Genomic DNA, 19,254 nt, shown 5'->3' on the forward strand with positions numbered 1-19,254 from the left:
AGCAATCAGAAACTATATTTAAAATACATCTTTTCTTGGATGGATCCTATAAATCAGGGCAGCTCAAAAGAGGTGAATTTAATTAGAAAACACTTGTCCCAGATGTGATATTGACAATCTTGGAAATTCAAGATTAATGGAAGCCAGAAAGGAGCTAAAAATAACAGCAACTGTACATAACCAGCTTGGGAAACAGGTAACGGAAGTAAGAGGCAGTGAGGAAGGGAAAAAAACAACAACAACAAAAAACACCAAAAAAACACCACCTTCCAGCAGACAATCAGAAGTGTTTAAATACATTAGGATAAAAAAAAATACAACAATTTGTAACAACATCTGTAATAATCAGATTGTCCGTTACTACATTCATACAGTAAATCAATCTGTCAACAGTAATATAGAAAAGGTAGATATTTCTCATAGTTATTTCTGCTCTGGACTGCAAGACAATGCATGTCATATAATACCTTAAAGCCAACAACTCGGACTGATACTTCAATAGTACTGAAGGTGAGATATTAGTGAATCAGCACCCCAGAGCCCTACGAGACGTCGTCTGAAGATCTGATTGCTGACACTGAGTTTCTGGAAGTCACTGAAAAATAAGTAAGCTCCACAGGTCAGAGAGAAAGCTAATCTCTAGAAGCATATACAGGACAATCCAGGACTAAGAGCTCAACACCAATCCAAAAGTGGGTGAAGGAACTCCCTTTTTGTGGAAGGAGGGACAGCATTCCAAAAGCAAGCAGCTGCCACCTAGGCACTACCTGGCAGACCACCCGTCACACCCTCAGCAAACTGCTCTGCTTCCCAGGAAGCCGCAGGCACAAACGTTTTCACTGAAGGCCTTAATAAGAAATGCCAGGGGTTCTGCATTTGGTCAAAAACGCTCCACAGCCACGGACTGATCAGAGCACCTATGTCAAAGGTGGCAGAGTTTATGTTCGTGGATGAACACTGAGCTGGGAGGATGTTGGGCTGTAAAACAAGGTTCAGAACCAGTGCAGTAGGGTACTAGGACAAAATAATCTCTCAAGTATTTGGAGAGAATAGCCAGGAAATAGCTAAAATACCTCTAAGTCTGCACCATGGAAAACTGTTTACTAAAAAATAGGAATACTTTTAAGAGCCATGAAGAACTTGGGAGGTCTTGCAAGGAGAGATAAAGAGACAAAACCTGTGACTTACGGCCTCCGACTAGAACTTCTCTACTAGTAAATAAAATGCTATGACATCAATAGTGACAGAACTCCAAGTGAAAGCAGTTTTAACTCCAAAATGTTTGGATTAAGGAAACACAATTGTAGCTTAATGTATTTGGGACGCAATCAGAAAACTGCATTTAACATGGTAAATTTGCCTTTTTACTCCACCTAACTTACAGAAAAATCTGCAGAACATTTCAGTATAAAGATAGAACATTCTGGAAGAACTTGATGATTGTTACTTTACATATGAAAAGTGTTTCTATTCCATTCTTTGAGATTTTATCATGCAAATCATGCAGAAGTGGGTGACTGAACATTCCAAAAGGCTTAACACAACTTTTACCGTGTTTGCTTAAGCAAATATTCTGATACCTGTCACCAGTTCAAATTTAATCTTGTCCCAGGGTTAGAAAACAGGTCACGGTGCGTTATGTTTGCCATTTTGTTGCGAAACTTCAGCACATTTTCATACCGAGGACACATGAAACAATTTCTAGGCCAGCTGACTTCACTGGTACCACAGTTTCCTCTCAACCGCTACAGGATTCCCACATATTTGTCTTTTTTGAAGAACACAAGCACTGAAGAATAATTTGGTCCTTTAATTGTTTACAGTACCTAGGAACAGTTCCTCTGACTGAGCCTGAAAGAAGTGCTGAGTTTTAATTTCACCCTTACATGCAAACTTGAACTGGAGCTTGGTAGAAAGACCCACAGTTCTGGCGTTTGAGATCTAATAGCATTGTAGGTTTTCTCTTGTAGGTGTTGCAAGCTCATCAGATTTCAAGCACATTTCCATGTTTATAAAGCAGTTGAGCTGACCCAACGCAAATGAATAGGTGGAAAGCCACAGGAAACCGGAGCCCTACCAATTACCTGCAACCGAATGCCATTTCTCAGAGAGACAATACAAGACGCTGATGAAATGCAGATACTCGCTTTTGGAACGGGGTGCTGGCTGGCGAGTTACAAGCTTTCACTTCAGGCTGCAGCCATCCCCCAGCTGACCTGCTGCTGGCGAAGAGTGACTCAAGCACGAAGGGCGCTGACGCCCCAGCCCTCCCGGTTCTGCAGCTTGTGACTCACGCCTGCACCCCCCCCCCCCGCTCCGCTCCCGGGCAGGCACCCCAGGGGCCTCCCCTCGGAGCTCCGATACGTGCTGCTCCGCAGTACCTCTCCTTCCACTCGGAGCAACCCCGTGCCCAGACCGCCTCGGGAAATCTCAGTTTCAGCAACAGCGAAGAAGAGCTAGTTAACAACGAAGAGCGAGGAAGCGTTAGCGAAAACATCTTCTCCTGTGGGTCCGGAGGAGCGGAGTGCACCTGCTGACTAACAGCGGGGACGGGATGGGAAGGGAAGGCAGCTGGCATCTCTGTGAGGGAGGAGACACGTTCCTGAGCGATGCTGTGGGCAGTACAGGAAAAGCTGTCATCTCCAACTGCAGCGCATTGCCTCTCGGGGATCTGACACCCACTGCTTCCACAGCACCCAACGCTCCTTTCCCTCCTGGCTAAAATGCATGTTAAACATGATGAACCTGCAACACTCAAGAGGAGTTAAACTACAGCTAGAGCTCTCTGTTTGGCTAAAAGCCTTAAATACAAGTGGAAAAACTGATAGTATTCGTGAAGGCCTGAAAAGGAAAACCTGGGATACCTAAGTCCATTTGTAATAAAGTAACCCTCTGTGAAAAGTAAATGCAAATGAGCCCGATGCTCCCCTTCCTGCGATCCCCACACACAGCCCAGAGAGCAGAAAGCAGTTTTTGTAAACCACCACCAGGATTCACACACATCCACAGGCTCACTGGCACCTCAGCCTTCTGCTAACAGAGAAGGAGAGCAGAAGTGCAGCCTTCCAGGAAAAGGCATGTACGTGGACAGGATGGGACACAGCAGTTCCAACACTTTCTGATTGAATTTCCCAAAGAGACTTTCACAGGGTGAAAATCTGTGGGTCTCTTCAGGCTTTCTGGAGTCAAAGGCATGCAAATTCCCAGGCACAGAATCTCACAGTGCTATCAACTGCTGCAAGAAAGGTTCAGGTTTTTTCGATTCTCCTCCTTGCACATGACCAGCCAAGACTACTCCATCGTATCTACCTGCTTATGACCCAAATGTCTTGTCAGCTGCTAGCTGAGTGATCCCCAAGTCTCCAAACACCACATACCCTTCACCTCGTGCCTCTACTACTACACGCATCCTTGCCACAAAGCAGAGTGACTCATAGCCTGCCCATACAGACCATGGCCTAGACAGCTGCTGATCAGGATGTGGAGGTATCAGCCACATCCTGAAAATGGAAGGGGCCACAAGGTAGAACAGACAGAATGGCACTGACAGACCTGTGAGTCAGAACACAAGGGAGAAATGAAAGATGTTGTCGACAGCATAAGAAGCCTGGAGGTAACAGGGAGCTTAATTGCTAGACACGTACAGAATGGTGAATCAAGGTAAAACCCCTCCACAGCAGATTCTGTAACATTCTCTCAGCACACGTTCCCAAGCGCAGAGTCTCAGTGTGGTGTATTTGTACCACTGTCAGGACCAGTGTGAACAGCTTTTTAAGACTGCCATACAGGAAGAAGGCTTCAGGGAGTCTTTTGTGATTATTAGTTATGTTAGAACAGACTGGACTTTTGTCTCTCTGTTAACTTTTTGAGTCAACTCCACGGGTCACCAGCCAGAAAACCCAACATGAAATGCAGTCTGGTGTTTTGTTAATAATATACTCTGTGTTTGTTCATGCTCTTTAATCACATAGCTTTTTGCTCTGTGAAACATCCTGTCTCTCTGGCCTAAACCAGTTCGGAGGTAAAGATGCTTTGGACTGAATCCAGACTACACATGTATATTTTTGTCTTGCTCTGGAAACCCTATGTCAATTTGTATTACTGTATTTTCCTGAAAAACAAAAGGAACCTGCTTATAAGAAATATGAACAGATAGCCCTGTGCCCCACCCTCCAAGAGGAAAGCCTTCGCCTCTCCAAAGACAGGAAAAAACTGAAGGGGAAAGGCTAGCACACTGATAAATTTGTTAAGACTAACTGCTCATAAGAAGCTATTCATCTGTTGCTACTGCTATGTTTCTTACACATCAGCAAATGTGGTAACTGTTTATTTTTCTGTATTTTCATGCTAAGGCCATAGCATTAATGGTTTTGGGGTTTGGGGCATGTTAAACTAATCTCAAAATCTCATATTCTGTTTCTACTCCCAAGCATTAGGAAACCACCAAATACGGCTCCAAATCACTGACACTGTTATGAACAGAACATATTATAAGTAAACTTATCACTAAACTGCTAACACCACAGATTCATGGATAACTTTTGCAAAAATTCGGGGTTCTACCACTGCTGCCTCCTGACCCATGCATAACCCAGAGAGTATGCACGACGCCCACTGGAGAAGGGAATAAATATTCCAACAGCAGCAAATCCTCTTTCAAGCCCCATCTAGCTGATTCACGCTTTCCCAAGTTGGATAACAGGTTTTTATTCAGTCACTTTGATTTCTACCACATTGCTCAAAGTTTACAGGATGCCTCAATGCTTATCCCTCTGCCCCATTTGTGTAATACCCAAAGGATAAATTATTGAAACCGTGTCAGCATACTCAGGGCGGGGACAGGGGGGAACCAAACAAAAAAAACAACACAACAAAAAACCCTCAAGATTTCCAGATCCCCAAAATAAGAATAAACTGTGTAATTCAAAAAATATACTAACGTGGAGTTATATTTTATATTAAGAGCCAGTAAATAAATGTATTGGACATATGCCATTCCAAACCAAACACACATATTCTTTATAACAAACAAATACTGTAGAGTGAAGGAACCAGGACTGACCATCAGCACTTTACAATAAAACATTTTACAGGGACATTATAATTAGTCTGAAGAGACCTATTCTGAAACTAACCAGATAAATTAATCAATAATTAGCAAAATTACTGCAAAATTATTTATCCATTCCAAGACTAAGTGCTGTCATTTGGAATGCTTACCCATGTTCCCCACATATAAGCAAGCATTTGATTCCTGTCTTACAGGCAATACTCAAGTTAGTCTTCACTGCGGAACAGGTACAAAAGTGTCCTACTATTAACTCTCATGTTGGACATTAGCCATAAAATAACATAGCTACTTATTGCTGGAGATCCACTATTAAACGGGATTCGTGGTTTTAATCTTTCATCATAAAATAGATTAAATCTGCACCTTTGTAGAAGCATGAGCACATAATCCTAATAAGAGCCTATTTATCCTACACAAAAATAATTAAATGTTTGATTGCTGATTTTCTCAGCAACAGATTCTGTTTTTCTGGTTGGGGACACTATTTCTTATACATATTTTAAAAAGCTCATGCTAATTAACACACACAATATATCCAGTAAGAATGCTGGTGCTCAAATGGTGGGGCAATAATCAGAAGGGATCTGCTGACTGCAGTCCAGCGCTCCTAAGGACATTTGTGTCACTTAATATGGAAATAACTTGGGTATTTTATATATCCCCAACTTTTGCATTTAGGATGCATATGAATGAAAGGGTATTATTTGGAGCCATTGGGATCACTGTGAATGAATGCCATTCTAATTGACACGACTGGATGTGACTCCCAGACAAACTCTCGTTACCTCTGTGTGTGTGTGTATTTGCAAACTGAGCTCCTGAAGCACATTAACTACAAGGCATTTGTAACGCGCACAGTTTGCTGCAGAGAGGCATGTACTAGAACTGGCTGTTAAGATTGGGCATCTCTCCTGACCACCTAATTTTGTTCTGCTGATGCTGCACTTGTGTCAGTTCGATTTTGTAAACTGACTTCTACCTGGCCTGCCCTCACAGGAAAAGGATGCTCTTTTGACCAATGAGGAAATATCAAATACACACTGTGCAGTTTGTTACACTGCCATTTTAGCAGAAAACAGAGTTTACTGACCTATCAAAGAAAGCAGCTCTCTGAGCAGCAGAAGTAGTGGAACCCAGGTCTAGATGGATTTTGCGGCTGCTGCCTGATTTACAGTTCTCTGCTGTCCTCAACTCATGCCAATAAAATTCTCTTCTGCTTCCTGTCACAACAAACGCCTGTGAAATAACACACTGGCTGCCACACTTGCTCAGAGAAACCAGCTGACAAAAAGTGTGGAGAGACAAACTTGACAAGGTTTGACTCAGAGCATTCTTGCACAACAGCTCCCTATTTTCCAAAATGTGTATGAAAATAATTACATCTAAGACTACATTTCTTCTCAATTTGCTAGAAATTGTTACAGATGGGATTATACCCGTCCTCGCCAAATAATCAAACGCCCATCTAAAAAGCAATTTTGAGGAACAAGAAACATGAAATTCTGACATTCAAAATCTCTTGCTCTGTCATTAACCCTATTTCCCCAGTAATGCTCGTAACACAGAAATTAAATAGAAGTATTACACCTTAATCACTAATATTTCAATTTATTTGAAGGCAAATATTAGGACATATAAAAATATTAAATTAGTGGTCTGAGAACTCAAGATTTCTTATTCAAAGGAATACTATTTATTGAGGAAAAAAAGAAATCTACCCCACGCAACCTGAGTTCTCATTTCTAATAAAAATCTTCTCCCTGTTAACAAGAGAAAATGGAAACTAACGTTCCCCCCTTCCCCCCTTGGTATCCTATCATTCCATTTCATTAAAATTCAGGTAGCATTGACATCTCTGGACACCTTTGGAGGGTGAAAGACTAGTATAAAAGCCAACTCCCAAAACCTGAACGTTTCCCTTAAAGCCTAAATTAGTTACAGATCTGGCAGTCTGTGTCTCAGTTCTTTTTTCCAGCCTGTACAATAGACACCATCCACCCTAAGCCTATATGCCTCCAGCTGGCGTGAAAATTTCATGACAGTAAAGCCATCTGAAGAAATAACAGCACAATACTGTTGTCCATAAGGCATATTTTAGGCTTGCATAAGACCTCCAGTAGCTTGTTTAAATTGCTATTCTTTTTTAGAACTGCAGGAGACAGAACAAAGAAATGGCTTTGTTAACACTTCCACAAAAAGCAGAGTATAGATCCTTGGGGCAGCACAGAGCAGCTGTTTCTGGTGAGAAGCAGGATATACAAATAGATGACTGAATTGCTGAAGACTGGGGAAAAGGCAGGAGTAAAAATAAACGTTAAATTTCACAGGCTGAAAAACGTCTGGGCTTGTACATACTTTCTCTACTCTCCAGCAGAAGAGGTGCAGGAGAGGACAGTGCCTGCCTTTCATTTCCTCCCCTCCTCTCCACAGTTCTGCGGTCCAAACTCCCTTCCCCTGTCCCAATACCCTCCCTTTCCCTCCAGCAACTCCGTACTTCTGCGAGGTTCTTGTGCAGGGCCAGATCTTTGTCTGTCTCTTGTCCTGCCTCAGCGTTTATTTAGATTCCAAAAGGTTTCTGCAACTGCACTCTAAAAGCAACACCATACTTCAAACTTAAACAGAGCTAACTTTTGTAAGTAACAAAACTTGTATGACAGGTGGATCTTGAAAAAGAAAATTCTTAGAATTTAAATCTGGAGAAGACCAATGTGATTCTCTGCTGTGATCTAACACCACAGAGACCTTAAGTTTTACACAGTCATTTCTGAAGGCAGAGAGTGACTGTGAGGGGGATAAAATCCTCTGGAAGAAGCCCAGGCAGTATTTACAAATTTCAAAAGACAGAATAATCACCTCACAGTAAGAAGCACTAGTGACAAATCATCTTCATTTTTTAAATACTTTGCCTTTAATAATTTTTTAGAACTAGCAAATGAAATACTTTTCTTCAAGGAGAGGGTTATGGGGTTTTTTGGTTGGTTGGTTGGGGTTTTACATATATATATTAATATATACACACACGTATACGTATGTATTTTCAATCTTTGATCCTGACAGTTTACATGTAGTTTTTCTGGAAAAGTTGGAGACAATCCTTAAGTTCTGCAGTAATGCTATGGTGTGTCAAAAAAAATACCTGGAGTTAGTCCTGTGGAGCTCTTTATTTAGAGAAGCAGAAAATTATTTTTAAAATACCAGCTTTTAAACTCTCCTACTTGAGATAAGTCTAAACAAACCAATGCCAGTGTTTTGTTTTGAGTCTGAAAACTTAGGGTTGGATGAACTCCAGAAGGACTGAGTGAATTTAAACAGGCAGGAAGAATCATAAATTTTGCTTCTGGAAAAAAGACCTGTGTTTTGCTTGCCAACAGGACACCAATAAACCTTCCCAAGAGGGAAGGAGCTGAACAACAGTTTTTAAGCCATCCATCTGCACAGTCTTCCATTAAATTTTGATAAGTTAAAATAATCTTTTGGAGATGAATGACTAAATCTCTCTGGAACAAGTAGCGAAAGACCACGTGAGCAAAAACACCGAACGTGACTTGCAGTGCTGCGCACACACAGAAGGGCCACACGCAGATGGGCAAACCCACACAGCATTCGGGTTAACACCTAGCATAAGCAGCAAAGAGCCTATTTCCCCAAAGACACAAAAGGACAAAACTTTTTCAATATCTCCATGTGAAATGACTCCTCTCTTACATTCTACTCCCTAAAGTCAACTCATTCTTTTTTTCTTTTTCTTTGTTTTTTTTTACTGACTTTGGAAAACATTTTCTGTTTAGAGATAGTTACCCAAAAATAGAGCAATACAGGCAGGGAAGCTTGTAAGGTGTAATATTAGGAACAAGCCTTGGAAAGCTCTAGAAAAAAAATCAGTGCAACTACAGTGACAAAATAAAACAGAGGCAGAAGGTGAGGCAAATATGCACAGTTAAATTTGTCACATGTCAATAAATAAAAGAGCAAGATACTGTTCTGTCTGGTTTCATTGCTTCTGCTAGACAGCTTCTCCATTATTTCAAGTGTAGTAAAAACAAGAGAGCATAGCAGTTCATTTGCATAAACTTTAAAAAGTTTTAAGCGACTAGAATGGAAGAGGCATCAACCAGCATCTGGCATTCATTGGCAATAACAACTCCCCCCATAATCCTTCATCCACACAGGCAAAGGCAAGATAGGCTTTCCATGCCCAGCCCTGATCGAAATTCTACTTCAGGAATTAATTAGCTTGCTACAAAGAAAGAAAGCACGCAGGAGTGGCTTTGGCCTGTCTGTGCTTCCAGCAAAGCCAGCCTTAGGCTGTAACATTCCCTGCTACGAGTGGGAGAGCTCAAACAGCTCAGCTGTTTAGACTCTTTTTCTCTTTAAACAACATAGTGGTGCATTTTAAGCCACAGAGCAGAAGTAATAGGTATTATGATTTGTATACACTATAATATTTTTGCACAGACCACTTTTAATGTACCTACCAGAAAAAAACATTGAGTTACAATCCAACAAGTCCATCTAAAAGAGTCACTAGCAGGCAGTAATAAAATAAAATTAGGAGAGCTCAGCATAGCAGCGATCACGGTGGCAAGCGTGAGAAAGCAAAAAACCTTGAAGAAAATGAATTTCAATGACAGCGTAGTAATTTAAGACTGCTGTCTGAACTACAGCTCGTGAAGTTCATCCTCATTCAAGTGAAGCCTCACAAAACAGAGGACGTGAGGCAGGGCTAAGTCACGAGAATTTGAAAAGATCTCTAAGACATCTCCTAGGCAGCTTATAGGTGCCTATTTGACAAAGAACTGATGTACAACCATGTTATGAACACGAAGGTAAAACAATTTAATGAACACTGGACTGAGAATACATCATTGCAAACTGGGTTAGAAAAAAATTATTCTGTGACTAACGGGAGCTCATTTACATTGGGTGGTGCTGGAAGAATAAACAGAGGAGCAGTATGTTTTAAAAACTGGGGAAGTGTCAGTTTTAAAGCCCGTAATTTTTCTCACAGAGAAGTGGCAAGCTTGCCTTGCCAGGCTAGGGACTTGGCAGATCAAAGAACATGACATTGAAAAGTCCCCCTAGAAAACAGCTTGGGAAATACATGCTTGTGAAAACCATCTAGGGCACAGTCCCAGAGAAAAAGAAAGTGGATTCAGGAAGGGAGTCCAAAACAACTAAGACTTTCTCATTCACAAAATGGCAGGGCTCAGTGGTCAGTTGTGTATATACCACCTATTTTGTTGATTTTTTGACATTTCACCCTGAAATATTCCAATTCTGCATACATGACAGAAGTAATGAATTTCAAGGATCACCCAAAGCAAAGGCTGTCTGTAGCTAGAGCTCGATGAGAGAGACGGCACAATATGCAGACATCATCGGTCCCTAACTCCCTTAACTTTTTAAGGTAAGGATTGTCCTTACAGACCCATTTCACCAAGAAACGTTATTGCAAAGATACACTGGCAGAAACATCTGCAGAGAGACTACCAGTATACTAATTAGATGTATGCACAAAATGAATTGAGAACTAAAGAAAGCAGAAAACCTGCAGATAATAGTAAAGTGCCCCTCACCTATATGAACACCACTTCAAATATCTTTTTTCCACTTGATATGAAAACAATAATAAAACCAAACTAAAATACTCCACAAGACAACTCTCTGACTGAATAGACTGAGAATATACAGGTGCTATAGAGAGGAAAAGGCTCTCTGGGGACCAAGGGATAGATACAAGGCAGATCTTCATGCAGCTGAAAACACTGCATTTTTTGCACAAGATCAATATTCTTTGAAAGCAACGGTATTCCAAATGTAGCTTTGATTCAGTCTGATTATCAAATTAATTACAGGAAGTCAGAAGAGACTGGCATCTGCATTCTAGCACAGTTGAGGGGAGAATGTAAAACCCCTTATAAATGTAAGCGTGTTAAATGCTCATTGAACATGCACCATCCTTCCTGACACGTAATCTGTTTAAAAGCAATTTACTTATCAATCTGCTCCAAAATAAAAAAGCCCACAACACATGAAGCAGGGCAGCAGATTTATCAGATGGGCAGAACTACCATTAAAATGAATGTATTTCCAGACTGTCTCTTTCTACGTGTAATATTTACTTACATGTACAGTAGATGGTATTTTAAAAAGGCAGGACAAAGTGTTCTCATGGACTATATCTGGAAATACACAAGGTCAGCGGTAGTGTGTCAGTATTAGCCAGGTCTTCTTCAGCAGGAGGTTATGCAGGCTCCAACATTGTGACAGATCATCACAAAGCACAGTCGAAGAGGCTGGTATGAACTGGGGAGCCTGGAACAAGGGAATAGACTGCTTACATCTGAGTTGGATGTACCATAAGTTCAGGTAAATTTACAGCATTTTAGAACTCATGGTTTTATTCACACTGAGACGCCTACCTCAACTAGGAATGCAGAGTCATGGCAGTGCTATGAGATCAAGGAAACGAGTTTGAAGAATGACACATCTCAGCAGTTCCACTCTGGAATGGTTGTATCAGTAAAAAAAAAATGATGCCATATCCAACTGCTCCCACCAACCCCTATGGCAGAGCTTTGAAGACTTCGGTATTGCAAATCAATTTCCTATGCTACAAACAAAATACTTTTGAAAGGGCTCTGACCATGGGCAATCCTCAACAGCCCTGCTGCGTGCAGGACACTTCCAGGGACCAAGCCACACACTACTTGTATTTCCGCTTAAACTTGGGTCTTGCCCAATGAAAGGCCTGGCTTTCTTCCACTGCAGCTTTATGAGCATTGCCAGGGAAGAGAATTTATGCAGAGAGAGAAGGGACTGGTGTTCCTTCTACAGTAGGGCCAATTGTCTCAGGCTGCCACATTCAGTTAAATGTTTACTTTGTTGTTTCACAACTCCACAGGAAGCAAAAGGTCAGAGAGGCCCCACTGCAGAACAGAGATGGTGCCATTCATCTATTCACCTCAAGCCAAGATTCCAGTGGGAGACTACTGCTTTCCAGTTTTTTTCCTCTTCCTCCAGAAGACAGACACCAGGTAGTAAATCAACACTCCAGCAATTCTTCCAGTCTGGTTTCATATCCTAGAAGAAACGTTAGAAGTCTGAGAGTATTCTGTCAAGATTCTGGAAGAGGAATATTGCCAGGATTTATTCACCAAGACTGGTTAATGGAGAAAGATTAATCTCTTGAGACTACCCTTGAAGACCAGCCTTTTTGGCACACTTTAAAAGGAGAGCTATAGCAAGGATAGAGCCATAAGCGTGCAGAGCTTCCTGCGACACAAAACTTCTCCACTTGAAATGGTGAAGACCCTACTCAAATTCAGAGTCCTTCAGAAGCTGCACTTGCCAGCATGAAGGTAAAATAAGAACAACCATTTAATAGGAATGAGACTGCTATTCTTGGCTTGTTATGAATGGACAACCTGCAGTTTTGCTCTCAGTCAATGAAGTATGAATTCACCTGGAGGGCCACTTGGCCACCTAGTCCATTAAAAATAGCCAAAAACTTTCTTAACCTGTAAGTATTTTCTTCCTCTGTTCAATTAACATGAGAAAAAACCCACCGAGTTTAGCCAATGAAAACCTATCACAGTAGTAATCAAGCCATTATTTTCAAGAGGAATATGCATGGGTCAAACAAACATAATGTAATTCTCAGCTAACTGCAAACATGCTCTGAGCTCGTGAAGAAAACGCGGAATATTTGAGTCCTGGCACAGAATGAGTCCTGCTCTGATGAAACTTTGACCGCATTGTTTCTGACGGTCTGAGCGGCCAGACGGTTATTGGGACACAGCCTTGGATGGGATGAGTCATACCCCAGCAACACCTGTTTCTCTCCACTGACTACCGAGAAAACCGAGACAACCAGCTCCAAAGCAGAAGCCTATATTTGGACAGGCAAATCCTTCCTGCTCTGTCTCTTCCTGAGCACAGCATGCAGTTCACAGATTAATCAACAACTATGGGACCTGAAGAGACTGGTGTGCCTGCAGAGTCTGGGAAATGTCATCTTCCTCAAAGACCAGAACCTCGAAAACACAAACTGAGACCTTTTCTGGTATATGTGGGGTAATCCCAAATCTGGAGGCGGGGGGGAACCCCAAACCCCCACCACAGCTGACTGAGCAGATGTGTATTAACCAAACCTTCCACCTTCTCAGCTGCTTACACATAAAGTAAGCAGTACTTGTTCTGTAGCTGGTTCAAAGCACAGGAGCCCCATTCAAACTGGAGAACAACGTGTGCACTCTTCTGAGATGGTGAGCGTGTATCCAATCCCCAGTCTCATTAAAGAGGCTGACAAATCTACCATTGACCTAAGGCGGCAGCAGGATTACGCATCTGACTGGAAAAGCACAGATTTCTTGAGGACTGTCCAGTCTATAAACAGCCAGCCACATAACTCGGTGACGCACTGAAAATCCCTGGACATGACTCAAAAATCTTCCTCACAAAGCTGACGGGAACATTCCTGGGCCAGCTATTCTGGCCACAAGTACTCTCCTCCTCACTGGATACGAGCTTTGTCATTCACAGCAACCTATGCCAGTAGAATCCTGACTCCTCTAGGTTATGAGGCAAAGCTCAGGTTTTTACAGATCAGACCTGATCCGTCAGACCAGGCTCTTCACTTCAAAATGGTCAAAAGTCTTCAAACAATCTTCAAGTTCCCCTATGATTGAGGGTATATTTTGACAAGTCAGCAGGATTTTCATTCCCCAGTCAATACTATTACGTGAGCAAAGAAAACATTTTCATATACAACCTATCTTATATCCCATACTATCCTATTCAAACAGCATTTGAAGCTATGTTTGGAGACTGAAACATCACCACTAATTAACTCACAAATGGGTAATACGATAGAGAGTGCCTTAACAAGATGACTGTATTCCATTCTAATTCCAGTGAATCACTCTATTTTACAAAATAGGAAACTGAGATGCAAAAGGCTATTACTGTACTGCATTTGTAATGTCATATTATGTAAAAAAGTACTGACCTCCTGTTGCAGAAATAATGCAAACGGATTTAGAATTTACATTTTTCTCATAGTGTCACCTAAGATCACGTACAACAGGAAAGATATTTCATTTTTCTTCAAAATTACTCAGAAAAGACCATGACACAGTAAAAAATTTGTCAGCAAGACTTCTTGGAACATTGGACATCTGCCATGTTACTCAAGAATTACATGTATCTCAGTCTCTCGGCTAACACAGAATTTAAGTAGTAACATCCACAGTGGTTTTTAGAACATACCACCATGTTTCACTCTAAAAATCACAAGGAAAAACCCTCTGCTTTAGATGCTTACGTGTACTTGTGTGTTTCATCTGGCTGACTGTAAATACAGCTTTTCAGAGCTGAATCATTACAGCTTGATGACACCAAGTAAAGGGTAATGACTCGTGCTCTCATACAAACAAGTGGGCAGTTAGTGAGGAGAAGAGCCTCAGTGACAGAAATGAGCTGTACTCCATTAGGACACTGCCCCTCATCTTTGAACCTTCTCAGAATGGAAATTTGAGAGCATGCAGCAGCAGCACAGAATAAACTTCAAATATATTTTGTGAAAAGCCTGAAGAAATCCCACCTCTGTAGAGCACAGAGATCTCATGCTCATCTTGCGGTGCAGACCACATTAAAACAAAGAGTGTAGTGGGGACACTTCTTCTAGCCCTCTGTAACACTCAGCATAGCATTTCAGGCTGTGATCCAAAGCCTAATTTAATACAGCATAGGTGTGTAGCCTTGGCTCTGTTGTGCTGAGAAGACTGCTGTTAAGGTGTGAGAAAGTATACAAGCTTAAAGCTATGCAAGATAAAAGTAAAATCACAGACAGAAGTGTAATCGTCAAGACATGAATAACAGGCCAATGATTCAAGGAAAGAAATACTGACATGAAAAGGTAACAAGACCAAAAAATTCTAACAAGAAAAAGAAAGCAAAGAAATTCCATGTTTTGTGCCGCTTCTACTCTCTGTGAGGTCCCAGTGCTCCTGCAGATGTTTATCCAAGTGCTGTTCTCCCTTGATTACAATTCACTAATACCCTGTCGCAGTCGGAGAAAAGTGTTGGCACAAGAGTGCCACACATCTTCCTTTACAGCCCTCCAGATGATTCATACGCAATTATTTAGAAGTCATAAAATTGTTCATCTATGAGGGTGAGTCAGAGAACTAGGAAGTGACTCGTATATCAGACTATGTGGACCTTACAGTCTTCAGCAGGATTCCTATAAGACCAAAACTATTTCTAAGACTGATTGCTTTGTGACACAAACTCTGTTGTCAGCTGATTAAAGAGACACTGTAAGGAGAGAGGTGAGGCTCAGGGTACTGAGGACAAACACACACGCTCATTCACTGGCCATATTTACTTTTACACATACATTATGAACATATTTCCAACAGCCTATTACCATGCAATTGAATGCAAATAAGTTTGCTGATGTTATGACAGTAAATAAAAACCCCACACTGATATGTTTATAAGCATAAATACTCAAAATTACTGATTACAAAGATGAATGTTATCTATGATTTGGTAAGACCTAGGAATGAATATGGCGGAGTATTTTTAAAACACTACCTATATCTGTAAAGGTCTTCCAGGCACCTTATGAGCTTCGTTTGTTTTTTTGGTTTGGGTTTTTTTTTTCCCTCCTTGGGAACTTAGCTGAGTACTAATAAAGGCATATCAGTGTTAAACTTCTTTGTGGATGCTAAGTACCAGTATAGATTGAACATCATCCAAACGGTATATAATTCATAGACATATGCTACAGTAATTTTCTGCAATGCACACTCTAAGCAAGCTAAAGGTAAACTTCATCTTTCCTAGAGCTTTACTCCTGTTCAGTCTTAATGCCTGTTCTTTATAGTAAGTGGTTCATGATAGTACGTAGGTGGAATCTGGAAACGAAAGGCTGTTCCTCAGTCATGGCTATGCCATGTGCGGAGAAGTTCATTTCATTATTCATGCATTCCCAGAAGAGGCCAGATGGACATGGGCACAACTACAAAACAGTCTCTCTAGTAGTTTTCATATGGGGATTATTTCTTATCGGCAGGAAGGGGAAGCTTTATCCATCTGTCAGAAACCATCAAGGGGGCATTGGCCCCCGTTGTGATGAAATCAGAGCAAAACTACTCATGAATGAATTTTTCAGATTGTAAGAAGATGGTTATGGGCCACAGAGGAAGAATGTAGCGCTCGAAATTCTGATGTTTTTGGGATCTAGGTTCATACTACAACACTAATACACACATAGCACGCTTTTAGTCATCTTCAGTAACCACAGCATCGTGGCAGTGAACTGCGATGCTCTTGATAAAAGCCTGGTGTTTAACAATATCAGTTAGCCAAGTCTGGTTACACTTTTTGGCACGAATCGCCAGAGAACGCCTGTTTTAAAAAGTAGCTGCTACAATTACAGCTATATATGAGATATTAGCAATGCCGTTGAAATGTAACTTCATAGCCTCATCGGCATGTTTGCGGCTGAGGGCAAACTGAACTGAAAACAAAGCAATGTGAGTTGGAGTCCAAATTGCGACATAGCAAATACCAGCCATCTTGTCCATCAGCTCCCCAGGCACGAAACAGATTCTAGCAAAGCTGTCTCTTAGCATTTGTGCTTTGCAGCAACCAATAGCCCAAAGCAGTAGGCTCACAATGAATGAGCAGGAAAGAGCGCTTAGGTAGTTCCGACACACTGAGTCCTGACACCACTGTGCGGTGCTAGAGACCGAGACTGGCTTGGCCTTCGCTCCCAGATGACTCCGCAGCACTTGCAGTCAAGACTAGAACAGAGCCTGTTCACCCACGCTGCCCTCAACTCTACTTGAGGAACGCATGCGGTGCCTCACTCTGTGCTGCCCATCACACGAACTCTGCACCGGTACAGAAGTGTGATAAACAGCCTCAGCCCATCTGCAGAAATTCAAAGGAAAGATCTGCAAGGATATACAAGTGCTACACGATGACGCAAATTCTACCGTATCACTGCTTTTCTTCATGCGCACAGGTCCAACAGCTCGGCCAGCAATCCGAGCCGCCAGGTCACAGCTGTGCCACACTAACTCTGGCACGATGTTGGCAGAAGGGGTGGGGGGCACTGCCTGTTTAATCTAGTTTACAGAATACAGCTGCTGCGTATCTAACTACAGTCTTAGAGTAAAGTTTTTAGGCTCTGCCCACTCATAATGGTTACCAGTTCACTCTTTACAATGAAAGCCACCGTTCCCAAAAAGCAGCCAGCAGTTTCACTGAGGTAGCAATAACATGGAAACAGAGAGGCTGATTCTCAACCATCTATGTAAAGTTCAAAGTAATTTCTTGTAACCTTGCCTCTATAAAAACTTTCTAAACATTGTATAGCACTGTATTTTAAGCTGACCACAGGAAGCACAAACAGGAAAGTCCGGGAGAAGCCTCATCTACCCCTCAGGCACTTCTTGTACTAGTGACAAAAGCATAATGCAAAATTGCTAAGAAAATGCTTCATGTTTAGGTTATGCTTTTTCTTCCTTTTAGGCAAGCATATCTGTTCATGAAAAATCGCATTCTGGAAGCAATTATGCTCACCTCTCTGTCGCTGTGTCTGGCTAGAGTGGTGGGCATGTCTCTGATAAACCAAGTTTGGGAGTAAACTCAGAGAATGAGCCAAACCAAAGCCAAGCTCTTAATTTTTCCTCCCTCTCTTCAAGCAGAGTGGGTGCCTAATAGTCATGTGATCTACTAGGCCAACCTTTGCTGAAAGGAAGTTACCTATACTCCTCTCCACTAGCCTTGTAATCACTTAGCTGACGGAAGAAAAAGCTCTATGGTCCCTTTAAGGAGAAAGCAGATGATTCAAACATTCCCATGTTAAAAAACACACTAGAAACAATTGAAAAGGCCACAAATTGTTCCCCGATTGCCACAGCTACGCAATATCCCCGATCATAATGACAGTTAGCAGTGAATTCTCTCTTCCTGCTCAGACATCAAGGCAATAAAAGCAAGAACAGATACAAAAGACAAAACATTCACAAAAACTTTTTCACAAGTACTAATCTCTTTTTTCCTTCTCGTGCTGTTTCCAAGGTAGCCTAAAGGGCCTTACTTTAAACTCGTGGAGCAAAATCTCTAACAGTTAGGCTAAGTCTCAGTGTGTGTTTGCTCCAGCCACAATTTGACCCTACACTGAAGAAAGAGTTGGGCATGTGCTAGCAGTTCATTTTCCATCCCTGCTTCATTTCCAGAGACAGAAAAGGAATACGCGTGCCAGCAGGTAGACAGAGCACACTACTTTAGGTACCTGACCTGGATGACTGGAGAAGCAGGATCTTGAAGTGTCTGCTCCTTAATCTGGACACAGCATCTGATCTCTGCTGAGCATCAAACAGGGATGCTTCTCTGCACTGTTCCCTTTCTCATGACGATTTGTGCTTGCCTACTCTCACTGAAATCTCTACATCCTAAGTAATCAGCACACTTTACTGTTCCCCACAGTTCCTGGCAATCTTGAACAAGAAAAAAAACTAGAGAGCAAAGATTTAGTGTTCTTGACTGTAAAGGTTATTACATGTGTATTCACACAACTCACAAAGGAAGAGGAGAGGAAAAAAAAAAATCCACAAAACAACAAAAAAACAAACCACCACCAACCACCCCATACCCCCGGACTCAGAGCAAGCTTTCACTAAAATCTCTCCCAAACAAACGAAGACTTCAGCATGCTCTCGCAGCTCGTTGCAAAAGACAGCACACAGGTTTTCTCTTTAGGTAAACATGGAGTCTTAATAGTCTCTCATTTCATGATGGTTGCTACCACACAGGCGGGATTTGTGTGCATGTTTCTGCTAGCTTTCTAGTGTACAATACTGTCCGCAGAGCCTTCAATATTCCTTCCTCAAAAAGCGCTAGTCATTTTGCCACAAGTCTTGCTACAGGGAAGGCTTTCCTGTAGTATAAGGAAACACAACCTATGTTCAGATCCTTCAGGAGCAAGCTATCGACTCTTCTGTGTCACTATAGAAATCAGACGCAAAGACTTTTTTTTACAAGAGGATATTTTCTAGAAGGCCTAGATAGGGTGGGGCAGACTGCAGCAGGAGAATCTTGCTTGTGCCAAGTGATTTCAGAGTGCAAGAGACAGATAACATATATGAATCAGCAGTGCCTTG

General features: G+C 41.7%; 1 protein-coding gene across 4 annotated transcripts in view; it reads right to left on the bottom strand.

Moving 5' to 3' along the window:
- LOC115343023 (translation initiation factor IF-2-like) overlaps positions 1-19,254 on the bottom strand; it is a 59,022-nt gene that overhangs the window by 15,906 nt on the left and 23,862 nt on the right. The window contains exons 3-4 of one of the 4 annotated variants that reach the window (XR_005932730.1): positions 12,036-12,154; positions 11,198-11,386 (exon numbers count right to left, since the gene is read on the bottom strand). The exons of the other annotated variants lie outside the window; for them this stretch is intronic. The gene's annotated coding sequence lies outside the window, so the exon portion shown is untranslated. The remainder of the gene's footprint in view (positions 1-11,197; positions 11,387-12,035; positions 12,155-19,254) is intronic. 4 annotated transcript variants of the gene reach the window in all.

The sequence above is a fragment of the Aquila chrysaetos genome, chromosome 6 (genome assembly GCF_900496995.4).
Source record: "Aquila chrysaetos chrysaetos chromosome 6, bAquChr1.4, whole genome shotgun sequence".
NCBI lineage: Eukaryota > Metazoa > Chordata > Aves > Accipitriformes > Accipitridae > Aquila > Aquila chrysaetos.